Consider the following 4,449-nt stretch of genomic DNA (forward strand, 5'->3'; position numbering starts at 1 on the left):
TCTGTCTCTCTGTCTCTCTCTCTTTCTCTGTCTCTCTGTCTGTCTCTTTCCCTCTCTCCCTCCCCTGTCTCTCTCAAAGGCTGTCTCTCTCCCTCCCTCGGTTTCAATCTCTCCATCCATCTCTTCCTTGCTCTTCTTCAAGCCATTTGTGTGTGCATGCATGTGTGTGTGTCTCTCTGTGTGTGTGTGTCTGCATGTGTGCCTCAGCCCCTCTCGCCAGGATCAGGCTTCCAGCTCTAGTGCTAGCCCGGGGCAAAACAGGGCCATCCCCCAACCTCCAACCCACCACACCCTCTTGCCCAACTGCCAGGTCTTGGTTGGGACAAACGACCTTGTTGGGGACGTTATGAGAAAAAGGCCATGCGTGGTTCAGTTGGCTGTTCGCCCGTGGCCAGCCATGACAGCACTTGGTGGATGGGGTAAGAGGGGGCCAATCAGGAGCTACTGAGCGGCCAGGAATTCAAAAGAATACCTCCGCAACAGTGGGGAGGACTGGATGTGGTCCCACGATCATGGGCCCTGGTCCCTGACACCTCGGAGCGCTTCCTGTTTCGAGTGGGCCTGACCTGGTGGAAGCTCGGGGGCTCAGGAGCTGGGGGAAGGCCACGGGCGAGCAGCTTTTGTGTCCCCATCCCAGCCTGGTGGCTCCGGGCTGGTGTTGCCGGCTGCAAGCCTGTGGGCATGGCTAGGACTGGCTCTTGAGGCAGCCAGGCACCTCTGCCATCGTCTACTGCCATACCATCCTGAACGCTTCTGATCGCGTCTGATCTTGGAAGATAAGCAGGGTCAGGCCTGGTTAGTACTTGGATGGGAGACCACCTGTGAATACCGGGTGTTGTAGGCTTTTTTGCTTTCTTTCTTGCCTTTCTTTTCTACCTTCCTTTCTTCCCTTCTCTCTCTCTCACTCGCTTTTCTTTTCTTTTCTTTCCTTCCTTCCTTCCTTCCTTCTTCCTTCCTTCCTTCCTTCCTTCCTTCCTTCCTTCCTTCCTCCTTCCTTCCTTCTTTCTTTCTTTCCTTCTTCCTGTCTTTTTCTCCAGATGGATTCTTGCTCTGTCACCCAGGTTGGAGAGCAGTGGCGCGATCTCGGCTCACTGCAAGCTCCGCATCCCGGGTTCACCCCATTCTCCTGCCTGACAGATGGGGTTTCACTGTGTAAGCCAGGCTTGTCTGGATCTCCTGACCTCGGGATACACATGCCTTGGTCCCCAAAAGTGCTGGGAATACAGGCATGGTCCACCGCACCCGGCCAGCAGTAGGCTTTTGTGGCTTCCCCCCTCCCTCCCTTCCCCCTACTATCGCCATGCATCCCAACATCCCCTGACTCTGCTCCCCCTTTATCGTGCCTCTACACCCCCACTGCAGTCGGGGACCTCCTTCTAGGTGTGCGCCACCAAAGCACCCCTGGGCAGCAGCATTCCACCACTTCCATCTAGCTGCCGCCCAGCCAGGAATCTGGCTCCAGCCTGGGAGGGCAGGGGGCCGGACCCCAAAGGCGCAGGCTCAGGTGTTGGCATTGTGAGAAAAATGCCAAGTGCCATGGGCCGCCTGTTCGCCCTTGACCAACCCTTACGTCTCTGGCTGGGTGGGGCAAGAGGGGGCCTCACAGAAGCTCCTGAGCCGCCAGGGATCCAAACGAATACTTCCACGACAGGGCGGAGGACCAGACAGGGTCCCAGGATCCTGGGCCCTGGGCCCTGGTCTCTGATGTCTTGGAGCACTCCCTGTTCTGAGCGGGCCTGATGTGGTAGTAGCTTGGCAGCTCAGGATCCGGGGTGAGGTCGCAGGCGAGAGGTTTGGGGGTACCGATATGAGCTGTGAGGCCCTGGGCTGGCGGTCCCGGCTGGATGCCAGCGGTCATGGCTGGGCCTGGCACTTGTGGCAGCCAGGCGCCTCTGCCTGCATCTATAACCATATCACCCTGAACGCGTCCCATCTTGTCTGATCTTGGAAGACAAGCAGGGTAGGACCTGGTTAGTACTTGGATGGGAGACTGTCTCTGAATACCGTGTGCTGTTGTCTTTATTGTTTTCTTTCGTCTTTTTTTCTTTTCTACCTTCTTGTCTTTCCTTCTCTCTCTCTTTGTTTCTTTTCTTTCTCTCTCTCTTTCCTTCTTTCTTTCTTCCTTTCTTCTTTCCTTCTTTCTTTCTTTCTCTCTTTCTTTCCTTTTTTTCTTTCTTTTCTTTCCCTCTCTCTTTCTTTCTTTCTTCTTTCTTTTCTTGGTTTTTCTTTCTTTCTTTCTTTCTTTCTCTTACTTTCTTTCGTTCTTTCTTTTCTTTTGTTCTTTCTTTTCTTTCTCTCCTTCCTTCCTTCCTTCCTTCCTTCCTTCCTTCCTTCCTTCCTTCCCTCCCTCCCTCCCTCCCTTCCTTCCTTCCTCCTTCCTTCCTCCTTCCTTCCTCCTTCCTTCCTTCCTTCCTTCCTTCCCTCCCTCCCTCCCTCCCTCACTCCCTCCCTCCCTTCCTTCCTTCCTTCCTTCCTTCCTTCCTTCCTTCTTTCTTTCTTTCTCTTCGAGACGGAATCTCACTCTGTCACCAAGGCTGGAGTGCAGTGGCACGATCTCGGCTCAGTTCAAGCTCCACCTCCCTGATTCATGCTATTCTCCTGCCTCAGCCTTCCAAGTTGTGGGACTGCAGTGCCCACCAACATGCCCAGCTCATGGTTTCTAGTTTTAGTAGAGATGAAGTTTCACCGTGCAAGCCAGGCTGATCTGGATCTCCTGACCTCATGATCCACCTGCCTCAGCCTCCCGAAGTGCTGGGATTACAGGTGTGGTGCACCACACACAGCCTGCTGTAGGCTTTGGTGGATTCTCCCCTCCCTCCCTTCGCCTACTGTCACCATGCTTCCCAAACTCCCCTGACCCTGCTCCCCCTTTATCACCCATCTACACTCCTGCCACAGCCGGGGGCCTCCTTCTGGGTGTCCACCACCAAAGCATCACTGGGCAGTAGCATCCCAGTGCTTCCGCATCACAGCTGCCATGCCAGGAGACCGTCTCCAGCTCGGGGCAGGGAAGGGGGCAGGACCCCAAATGTGCAGGCATGGGTTCTGTGCCGTTCGCGATGCCTTCCCTCCCTCGGAACTTTCAGGCAGTTCAGTCCACTCATCAGGTGCCGCTGCAATCTTCCAAACCAGGGGAAGGAGTGGGCAGGGGCAGCAGGTGCCACACACACCAGCCAAGACCTCCACTCCAGAATCCAGGGGCTGCTTTATCTGAGGGAAGGACATTGCTTTGCCAGCCACCAGGAAAACAGTTCCTGTGCACCCGAATTCCCATTGCCACCAACTTCGTATAAACTCCAGTTCAGAGGACATGCCAGAGAACCAGGCCTCAGGCTCCATGGGCACGCCCATTGCCACAGCTCCCGCAAAACGGGTGGGAGCACTCTGCAAATCAAGGGGCTCGCAGGACCACAAAAAGAGCACCGGGAGGTACCAACAAAGGAAGGAGACTATTAAACTCACCTCCAAAGCAAGCAATCAACCCAAGACAAAACCCGTCTCAGAGCTCCATTGCTCCTCTTGCATGGACGGCCTGGTCACCCTGTTCTGGCGCAGCCCATGCCCCCTCCACCCTATCTGCTGCCTATTGAAGTGGGCGCTCCCTCTCTAAGGCTCTATTGCTCTCGCTGTCTAGCTCCCTCCCCCTCTGTCTTCTGGGTTTGCCCCTGTACCTCACGCTACTTCTGTGGCCTTCCCTCTGTCTCTCTGTCTCTCTCTCTTTCTCTGCCTCTCTGTCTGTCTCTTTCCCTCTCCCCCCCGTGTCTCTCAATCGCTGTCTCTCTCCCTCCCTCCATTTCAATCTCTCGATCCATCTCTTCCTTGCTCTCCTTCAAGCCGTTTGTGTGTGAGTGCGTGTGTGTGTGTGTTTGTCTGTGTGTGTGCAGGCGCCCGTGTGTGGGTTCCAATGCATGAGTGCCCAGGCGTGTCTGTGTGGGGGCTGTGGATTTGCTCGTGGTGGTGGAGTGTGTCTGGGTTTCTCTCAGCCCCTCTGGCTGGGGATCAGGCTCCCGGCTCTAGTGCCAGCCCGGGGCAAACAGGGCCATCCCCCAACTTCCAATGCCCCACGCTCTCTTGCTCCACTGCCAGCTCTTGGTTGGGACAAGCGACCATGATGGGGACAGCCACGTGCGGCTGGGCCAGCTGTTCGCCCTTGGCCAGCAGTGACGGCTCTGTAAGGGTGGGGAAGAGGGGGCCTCACAGGAGCTCCAGAGCGGCAAGAGATCCAAAAGAATACCTCCGTCACAGGGTGGAGGACTGGATGGGGTCCCAGGATCGTGGGCCCTGGGCCCTGATGCCTAGGAGCACTCCCTGTTCCAAGTGGGCCCAACATGGTGGAGGCTCAGCCGGGGAACACCACAGCTGGGGAACACCTCCTTGGGGTCTGCCACCAAAGCACCACTGGGAAGCAGCATCCCACCTCTTCTGCCTCACTTCCGCTCCACCAGTAGC

The 4,449-nt window shown here is 56.2% G+C and overlaps 1 pseudogene; it reads left to right on the top strand.

Moving 5' to 3' along the window:
* Positions 1 to 725: 725 nt before the first annotated feature.
* Positions 726 to 844, top strand: LOC117076909 (annotated as a pseudogene).
* Positions 845 to 4,449: the final 3,605 nt, after the last annotated feature.

Source organism: Trachypithecus francoisi, unplaced genomic scaffold (assembly GCF_009764315.1).
Source record: "Trachypithecus francoisi isolate TF-2019V2 unplaced genomic scaffold, Tfra_2.0 Lachesis_group5, whole genome shotgun sequence".
Lineage (NCBI taxonomy): Eukaryota > Metazoa > Chordata > Mammalia > Primates > Cercopithecidae > Trachypithecus > Trachypithecus francoisi.